Genomic DNA, 10460 nt, shown 5'->3' with positions numbered 1-10460 from the left:
TTCCCATGCATTGTCAATGGGGTTTCTAAACCAACACGGCTGTAATAATTCTGGCCACCGGTTAGTTGTGGCGCTAGTCTGATTTCACCATAGGGAACACTGTAAACAGGTGTCAATTTCTTCGCCCAGCACCCAGTCACTGAGTTAACAAGCTGAAGTTGGCTAGTGAGTCAAATGTACGTTCAGCCTATTCATTATTTCAGTCCGATTGGCCTTATTTTACTTAATCAGCATGGCTTAACATGGCACTCTTGAAGATATAAACACAACCATTTCGCTACACCCGTAACATCTGCTAAACATGTGTATGTAACAAAACATTTATTTGATTAATTTCGTTTTTGACCTCGACATTCTTGCTGGATATACAATTTGATAGCTAACATGCTAGCGCTGCTAACTAGCTAGTGCTAACGGCGCTAGCTAAACTCCTATGTTAGGCTCGACATTACATTTGTAACAATGCTTTTTTCTAATAAAAAGTATTTCATTGCATCCGCGGTGGAGCCCAGTTTCATAATATATCCCAGCTGCCTGTCGTGGTTTAAGTAATCACGAAAAAGCAGGCATTATTTTAGGGCATTTAACACCCTGCCAGCTCCTATTAGTTCTATTGAGCACTGTGGCACCAACTCGCCTTTCGAACGTTCTTAATCCCATTTTGTTGTACTATGTCACAATGGCAGCTTCGCTATAGTTTGCAATGGAGACCAGCTCACGTCTAGTTAAAATGTAAACAAACTACTCATGTTACTGAGGTCGTCCCATTGTTTACTATAGGGAAATATAGGTATGTCTGTCTATTTTGCCAAATATCTCGCAATGTGTATATTTAGATTTTTGTTAAATAGGACACCATTTTAATCATGAGAATCTCTGTCTAATTATGTAAGGCTGGGCAGTGTATCTCGTCATCAAACGCTAGCCCCAAAATACATTTTGCCCTTGGAACGCTGAGGGAGCCCCATTGTTTTCCTATGGAGAAGCATGCTGGTATATTTAGCCAAGTATCTCGCAATGTGTATATTTTATTTTGATTTTTTGTCATTTCGGACACCATGTTAATCATGAATATCTTTCTAATTATGTAAGGCTGGGCATCTCGTCATCAAACGCTAGACCAGAAAGTCAGAAGTTTACATTTTTTCCCTACTTCCTCGTTATGCAGACATAAGCACAATTGGCTCCATTGAGGTGCGGATGTTTTTTTTTTTTTGTTTTTTTACCTTTATTTAACTAGGCAAGTCAGTTAAGAACAAATTCTTATTTTCAATGACGGCCTAGGAACAGTGGGTTAACTGCCTGTTCAGGGACAGAACGACAGATTTGTACCTTGTCAGCTCGGGGATTTGAACTTGCAACCTTCCGGTTACTAGTCCAACGCTCTAACCACTAGGCTACGCTGCCGCCCCGTTTACTGTTTACTTTCTACAATTTTTCAGTTTCGTCCTAAGAACAGATTGTAGTGGTAAAATAAAAAGGGATACCTTTCTTTTGTGCCATTTGGGCTAAATGGGAATCTAAGCTTCACTCCAGTCAAAACAGGCTCTGCGAACGTTCGATTCCATTCATTTGATATGGGCTAGTGTTTTAGCGTAGCCAACGTTCTAAAGCCATTTTTCAGCCTTGGGTGAATTTTGACTCGTTCTATTGTCCAGCTTACCTATGTGGATGCCTCCATCTAGTTCCCAAGAGCAGCAGACCGGTAAGCCAACTTTTATTTCTTACTTTGCATGTAAAACAACTTTACAGATGATTACAAACATACTAGCTAGATATATATTTTGACTCGTCTGCCCCTTCACCGTCCATGACGGGTGATGCAGGTAATTATCACATGCATACTCTCCCTCACTTGAGGCTCTATTCAATCACACCCGCATAGCGGTTGTTTTGGTGGAACTGTGTTTAAAGCTGTCAAATTCACAAGCAGTCCAGGCGTTATACCTAAAACGCACATTGCCGTTGGCGGCAGGGAGTCGCATTAACAGAAATCTCATGCATCCCTGTTTACAAGTTAAAACACTGGAATTTGAGACGTAATCTACACCTCGATTAAGCTGATATAAATCCTCATTTAGCTTAATGATTTTGAATTTGAGCGTCATTATTTATATATAACCTACACTTTCTCGTTCACGGTGTAGATTCGTAACAATGATCAAGAGCAGCTGCTTGCCGATTTGACAGATCCAACGTCAGACACCGCCAAAACATAAGTTATGTTGGTGTCAGCTATCTCTGGTTAACGCTCGATCTGATTGAATCTAGGCCTTATACTCATCCACTCTGTTTACTTGTATGATTATTGTCAGTTAAGAAAATTATGCCTCTCTTTTAGATCTGCCACCCCCAGTAGTTCAGCTGTAGTCACAGCAGTCCCCTGCTGTGGTATTTAATTTACCGGCTTCACCAGTTCCTACTTCACTGGCCTTGAAGGGAGAAACTTTTGACGATTCCCAAATGGATACAGGTAATTCAGAATTATATTACATACACATATGCTCAATCCCACCAACAGATGTGCACACAAACATGTTGTTGAGCTGTATACATACTGTCACTTTGCATCTCCTTTTCAGATCTGCATTGCTATCCACCACTGCCTGACAGCCACACCCAGAAGTGCATACACTGGGCCTATCAAGACTGACAAAGCAGAGATGGGTGGGTGACAAGGAAACTTAAAACACAACATGCACACACACCCCCTCTCTCTCTCTCTGTCACACACACATTATCCCCAATGTAAATACATTGTAGTTACTTGTTTATTTTATGTATGCTTCATTTTATTTGAGGAAAATGTCTGCAATAAAGTTTGTTCACAGTTAAAGCAATGTCTTTGGTTTATTGGATATTTCTCCTTATTAAATGTGTGACCAATAGGAAGTCGGCAGACCTGCAACCCTCAGAATGTGTGCAGGTTTTGTCATCTGAAGCTGAAACTTAGAGATGGGGAGGAAGAGTGCAGTTTAAAGGTTTATCGTTAATAACTGACAATTCTATAATGAATACATATGTGACCAATAGTTACTGTATCATGATTTAGTGTTTTAATTACTCAACAAGTAGTGCCCCAAGGTAGGATCGAACCGTTTCTCAAAAGAAGCAGAAAAGGTCAAAGAAGGTCACCAAAAAAACAGCAAGAGGTGCATATTTCTTCACCCAGCAGCATTCATTGAGCTAGCAAGCTAAAGTTAGCTAGCAAGTCACATAAATGTACGTTCCAGTGTCAGTCAGTGCCGTTTAAATGTTTCTTTTTTTAACAAGCATGGCATTATTTCTATTACAGCATATTGGATGACTGTCATTCATATTCCATTCACCCAGTTCAATGTAACAGCAATAGCTTTAGGCTACTACATGATACTCAAATGTTCCTATACCCATCATGAGGTTGCTACAACCTAGCCTATGAATGACAGTTTACAACGTAGGTGCACACAGGTCGAGAGACACATTTAAGGTGACAGACAGTTACATTCAATAATGCCTTGCACACTCTTACCTACATCTAGCTGTTATAGGGTGTAATCATTAGTCCAACAGTTGCAAACATTAGTTTTTATTGTACAAATTCAGGTATGTTTATCCCCGTATTGTTCCGTTTGCTTCCGTTTAAGAAACGTTTTCAACAGAATCAGCAGAGTGAATACTACACTTATCACGCGTAAACACAGTTCACTTCCATAGCAGCCATGTTGTATTCTTTCTCGCATCTATGCGTGCTCCTCTCACCTCTTCCCTTGTCGATTTCAATGCACAACACATCAGCTGTATGTGACCAGGCGAAAAAACCTTTCCAAGCCAAACCGCTACACACAGCCTACATCTTTGTCACCATATTAGCTATATTAGTAACATAGTCAGCATAGCTAATAGAACTAACACGTTTGTAAACCCGCTACAATCATGTATTAATGGCGGGCTCCGGTGGCAATAAATTTGTAAAACTAAAAGCTTACCTTGACTTGGAAGAGTTCCAGACTTGTGTTGGAAAGTCATAGCCAGCTAGCTAACATAGCATGTTTGCGTTTTCAAAGACTACATTTTCAGTGAATGTGAATATATTTAGGTTGTTTAAATTAGGCTAACTTTCCTACTACCCTAAGTTGACAGTGACAAATTATTGCCAATCCATTATTCTACTACGAGGCATGTTTTCCATTATGTACGTTTCATGCATATACATTTGAACAAAGAACAACATCACATTTAGTGTCTCACCATTTATTGAGTATGGAGACAAATAGCAAAGGTGTCTCAGGCAGTATTTGATCAATTTAAATACTGTGTAACCTACCAATAAATGTATATAGAGAGAAGTGCCGGGTGAGGTGGGGAGAACAATCTTACAAAGTTGCAGTCCAAAAAATTGAGTTTTACTATCTATGCCAAAAGCCTGAGCCTCTGATGGAGACAGTAGAACTGTCATCAACGCATGCTTCAGTATTCCCCCTCTCTTTAGGAGCATTTGTGTGCCCTAGTCACCAATGTAGCCAACCGTGGAGAAAGAGAAATGCCTTAGCAGTATGCAATCTTAAAATCGCGCGGTCCAGTGACACAAACTATACGGCAAAAGCCTGGGCTCCTGACGTGGACAATATAATTCTAATCACTGCATGTTACAATAGAAAAAACAATCAGTTTTTCACCTTGTCAAACTGATTCTATATTGTATTCAGTCTTCGAGATGCTCTAACAAGCATGTGTATCTGTAGTTGGTGCTCTTCAACTCTAAAATGCACTAGACAAAACCACAAAGAAAAAACAGCAGGTCTCAATGTCTAATAGTGAGTGAGTGAATCAGCTGAGCCTATGCATGCTGTATAGCACTTAGTTGATCTCTGGGAACAGGAGAGGAGAGCTGCATAGATCTTGGGAGACAAAAGTTAAAGACAATAGTTCATCACAGAAATCATCACAGCAAAGGATTGTAGTTTATGAGCTAGGAATGAACATCCTGACAGTCTAAAAAAATTACAACTGGGCTACTAGGAGAATGAAAGAGGCATGGTAATCTGCATCCTACTCCAACTATGCCTATTGACAGGGATAGTGTAGCATTTGTTATTTGTCAGCATGAATCAAATTAGAAAATCTTTATTTAACCTTTATTTAACTTGGCAAGTCAGTTAAGAACAAATTCTTATTTGCAATGACGGCCTACCAAAAAGCAAAAGGCTTTCTGCAGGGACGGGGGCTGGGATTAAGATTACAAATAAATTAAATAAAAATATAGGAGAAAACACACATCACGACAAGAGAGACAACACTACATAAAGCGAGACCTAAGATAACAACATAGCATGGCAGCAACACATGACAATGCAACATGGCAGCAGCACAAAATATGGTACAAAAATTATTGGGCACAGACAACAGCACAAAGGGCAAGGTAGAGACAACAATACATCACACAAAGCAGCCACAACTGTCAGTAAGAGTGTCCATGATTGAGTCTTTGAATGAAGAGATTGAGATAAAACTGTCCAGTTTGAGTGTTTGTTGCAGCTCGTTCCAGTCGCTAGCTGCAGTGAACTTAAAAGAGGAGCGTCCCAGGGATATGTGTGCTTTGGGGACCTTTAACAGAATGTGACTGGAAGAACGGGTGTTGTATGTGGAGGATGAGGGCTGCAGCAGATATATCAGATCGAGGGGAGTGAGGCCTAAGAGGGTTTTATAAATAAGCATCAACCAGTGTGTCTTGCGACGGGTATACAGAGATGACCAGTTTACAGAGGATATAGAGTGCAGTGATGTGTCCTATAAGGAGCATAAGTGGCAAATCTGATGGCCGAATGGTAAAGAACATCTAGCCGATCGAGAGCACCCTTACCTGCCGGTCTATAAATGACGTCTCTGTAATCTAGCATGGGATGGATGATCATCTGAATCGGGGTTAGTCTGGCAGCTGGGGTGAAAGAGGAGCGCTTACGATAGAGGAAACCAAGTCTAGATTTAACTTTAGCCTGCAGCTTTGATATGTGCTGAGTGAAGGACAGTGTACCGTCTAGCCGTACTCCCAAGTACTTGTATGAGGTGATTACCTCAAGCTCTAAACCCTCAGAGGTTGTAATCACACTGGTGGGGAGAGGGGCATTCTTCTTACCAAACCACAATACCTTTGTTTTGGAGGTGTTCAGAACAAGGTAAGGGCAGAGGAAGCTTGTTGGACACTAATAAAGCTTTGTTGTAGAACATTTAACACAAAATCCGGGGAAGGGCCAGCTGAGTATAAGACTGTATCATCTGCATATAAATGGATGAGAGCGTCCTACTGCCTGAGCTATGCTGTTGATGTAAATTGAGAAGAGCGTGGGGCCTAGGATCGTGCCTTGGGGTACACCCTTGGTGACAGGCAGTGGCTGAGACAGCAGATGTTCTGACTTTATACACTGCACTTTTGAGAGAGGTTGTTAGCAAACCAGGCCAAAGACCCCTCAGAGACACCAATACTCCTTAGCCAGCCCACAAGAATGGAATGGTCTACCGTATCAAAAGCTTTGGCCAAGTCAATAAAAATAGCAGCACAACATTGTTTAGAATCAAGGGCAATGGTGACATCGTTGAGGACCTTTAAGGTTGCAGTGACACATCCATAACCTGAGCGGAAACCAGACTGCATACCCGAGAGAATACTATAGACATCAAGATAGCCAGTCAGTTGAATATTTTCAAGTTTTTCCAACACTTGATAAACAGGGCAAAATAGAAATAGGCCTATAGCAGTTAGGAACAGCTTGATCTCCCCCTTTAAATAAAGGAAAAAACCATGGCTGCCTTCGAAGCAATGGGAATCTCCCCAGAGAGGAGAGACAGGCTTGGCGATTATAGGGGAAGCAACCTTAAAGAAGAAAGGGTTTAAACCATCTGACCCAGATGTTTTTTGGGGTCAAGTTTAAGGTGCTCCTTTAGCACCTCGGACTCAGTGACCACCTGCAGGGATAAACTTTGTAGCGGGGCAGGGGAAAAAGAGGTTAGGAGCATTGGGGCTAGTCACATTAGAAGGGGAGGGAGATGTCGAAATGTTGGACGGGCAATGAGGCATGGCTGAATCAAATAGGAATCCTGACTTAATGAAGTGGTGATTTAAAAGCTCAGCCATGTGCTTCTTGTCAGTAACAATCACATCATCAACTTTAAGGGACATGGGCGGAGGGTTTATTGAGGAGGAGGGTTTATTCTCTTCTTCTCACAAAACATTACTTATGAAAAAAAGTAAGAAGTTTCTTCGTAAATATCTTTCTTAAGAACTTTGTAAATATCTTATGTGCATTAACATTAGGGATGTGGTTGAAACCAATAAATAAGCCTATGTGACAGGGATGATAGGATTTGGTTATTTTGTTATTGTTCACACATTACAGCCATCAGACTAGCTATATGAAAACCAACAATGTATAACCAAGGAAAGTGCAATAAAAACTTAAGCAAACAAGAGCTTGAAGTGATGGTGGAGGAAATAGCAGCCAGGAAAAGGTTGCTGTTAGGAAGACTCGATAACTGCGGGGTCACTGCAGAGACCAAAAAGAGAGGATTGGCGAGAGTGGCCGAGTCTGTCTCTGCCTTCGGGGGTATGGTAAGGGTCAGTGACACCGTAAAAAAAAGTGATCCGACTTCAAGTCAGTTGCTTAGAAGATGGGAGCTGATAGACCATTCATGTGGACCTGCTGGAGGAGAAGGTGTCATCCATGATAGGTGAGACTGCGGGGGACTGTGCGACCGGTAAGTTAGGTAGCTATGTTAGCCAATGACATGATATAACGACTTAGCTAATGACATTATGTATTTAAATATCCGGTAGCCAACTGTGTATGTGGCGCAAGAAAACATTCAAGACAAGGGTTTAGCTGTCCTAAAGTTAAGTACATTTCCAATAAGAAATCCTAAAACATTATTTTCAAGAATCACATTTCATCCTACCTTTTTTCTTAGGAAGAAACATAGGAAAAACATTAACAACATTTCCAAGGACTTTATTGTGGAATAGCTTCTTGGGGTTAGAACCACAGAGCGAGAACTGCTCCTTACAGTAACTAACTTTGGCCTTCCGGTTACCCTGAGTGCACTTATTTCTCATTTGCCTGAACCAGAGCCAGTCAGCCTGAGTATGCGTGTGCCGAGCCTTTCGCCAAATGCAATTCTTGAGGTGGAGTAACTCTGCAAGATCACGGTAGAACCAGGGACTGAACCTGTTTTTAATTCCCATTTTCTTTTTGGGGGCGTGTTGGTTAACAATACCACTGAGAATATCAAATAAGAAGGTCCAAGCGTCTTCGACAGAGGGGATCAAGCTGATTCTATACCAATTTACAGAGGCCAGGTCATGAAGAAAGTCTTGCTCATTAATTTTTTTCAGCAAGCGTCTATGACAAATCAGGACAGGTCGTTTCACTGAGCAGCCATTACAAACACAGGCTGTAACACAGTGATCATTAAGGTCATTACAGAAAACACCAGACTAATACCTATCAGGATTATTTGTGAGGATAACATCAAGGAGAGTAGCCTTTTCTGGGTGTTTGGAGTCATTCCTTGTGGAATTGGTAATAATCTGAGATGGATTTTGGGAGTCCCATTGCTTTAGGACTTGGTCAGGTGGTTTAAGCATGTCCCAGTTTAGGACACATAGCGGGACAAATTAAGACTTAGTGTAAGGGGCCAGGAGAGAGCTTAGGCCAGGTAGGGTACAGGCCGGTGCTAATGGAGGACGATAACATCCAGCAACAATCAACAAAGAGCTATTTGAAAGTTTAATGCTTAAAACCAGCAAATCAAATTGTTTGGGGACAGACTTGGTGGAGACAACTGAGCACTGAAGGTGATCCTTGGTAAATATTGCCACTCCCCCACCCTTGAAAGATCTGTCTGGCCGAAAAAGGTTATAACCAGAAAGGTTAACGTCGGTATTCAAAACACTCTTTCTTAACCACATCTCAGTAATGACCAACACATTTGTATTGGAGCTGTGAACCCACAGTTTCAATTAATACATTTTAGGTAATAAGCTTCTAGTGTTAACTTGCAGAAAACCCAGGCTTTTACAAGAGCAGAAATCAGTGAAACAGATATCAGAGCACAAATCTTGTCTTAAATTATTACTTGGAATAATGATAGCTAAAGCTCCATGTCCTGGAATTACATGCTAGTACTAGTGATAAAGCTATCTGCTGTTGTCACGATCGTGTGGCGGATTAACGGACCAAAATGCAGCAGTTGGAAAATAAGCCATCTTCTTTTATTTTAACACGAAGATGAACACGACACAAAAACACTTTAACAAAACAACAAAACAACAAAACGACCGTGAAGCTACAAACGTTGTGCACAAACATACAGGCTACTAACGTTCTTACATAGACAACACTAGACATATACACTCAACACAAAACCATCTACTACACCCCATAACCCCTTTACCAAATAAACACCCAAAACCAACAAAACATAAACATTCCCCATGTCACACCCTGACCTAACTAAAATAATAAAGAAAACAAAGAATACTAAGGCCAGGGCGTGACAGCTGTTAGATATATTGTTAGATACTACTGCGTTGTTAGATACTACTGCACTGGTGGAGCTAGGAACACAAGCATTTCGCTACACCCGCAATAACATCTGCTAAATATGTGTATGTGACCAATAAAATTAGATTTGCTCCTGCTAGCAAGCAACAGGTCTAATTGTTGTAGCTAGCTACATTGCTAAGGTTGATGCGTTCTAAATAAAGTTGGGAGTTATTTTACAGCTTGCATTGATGGTATCACATTTCTATAACTAAATAGATTACAAATATAAAAAGACAGAAATCACCAGCTGTGTTTATATACCTTAGGCACAGAAAACATGATTGGCAGATGTTGTGCTGCTAGGCGACCTAAATTGGAACATGCTTAACACCCCAGCCATCCTACAATCTAAGCTTGATGCCCTCAATCTCATACAAATTATCAATGAACCTACCAGGTATCCCCCCAATTCCGTAAACACGGGTACCCTCATAGACATCATCCTAACCAACTTGCCCTCCAAATACACCTCTGCTGTTTTCAACCAAGATCTCAGCGATCACTGCCTCATTGCCTGTATCCGTAATGGGTCAGCGATCAAACGACCTCCACTCATCACTGTCAAACGCTCCCTGAAACACTTCAGCGAGCAGGCCTTTCTAATCGACCTGGCCGAGGTATCCTGGAAGGATATTGATCTCATCCCGTCAGTAGAGGATGCCTGGATATTTTTTTTAAATGCCTTCCTCACCATCTTGAATAAGCATGCCCCATTCAAGAAATTTAGAACCAGGAACAGATATAGCCCTTGGTTCTCTCCTGACCTGACTGCCCTTAACCAACAGAAAAACATCCTATGGCGTTCTGCATTAGCATCGAACAGCCCCCGTGATATGCAACTTTTCAGGGAAGCTAGAAACCAGTATACACAGGCAGTTAGAA

General features: G+C 41.2%; 1 long non-coding RNA gene across 1 annotated transcript; it reads left to right on the top strand.

Moving 5' to 3' along the window:
- Nucleotides 1-415: 415 nt before the first annotated feature.
- LOC129868874 (uncharacterized) lies at nucleotides 416-2836 on the top strand. The gene is made up of 3 exons (XR_008761830.1): nucleotides 416-1705; nucleotides 2342-2473; nucleotides 2583-2836. It is a non-coding gene; the product is annotated as an uncharacterized LOC129868874 (long non-coding RNA).
- The last annotated feature ends 7624 nt before the right edge of the window (nucleotides 2837-10460 follow it).

Source organism: Salvelinus fontinalis, chromosome 2, assembly GCF_029448725.1.
Source record: "Salvelinus fontinalis isolate EN_2023a chromosome 2, ASM2944872v1, whole genome shotgun sequence".
In the NCBI taxonomy this organism is placed as follows: Eukaryota; Metazoa; Chordata; class Actinopteri; order Salmoniformes; family Salmonidae; genus Salvelinus; species Salvelinus fontinalis.
Note: the sequence above shows the minus strand (reverse complement) of the source record. Positions and strands in the feature narration are given on the sequence as shown.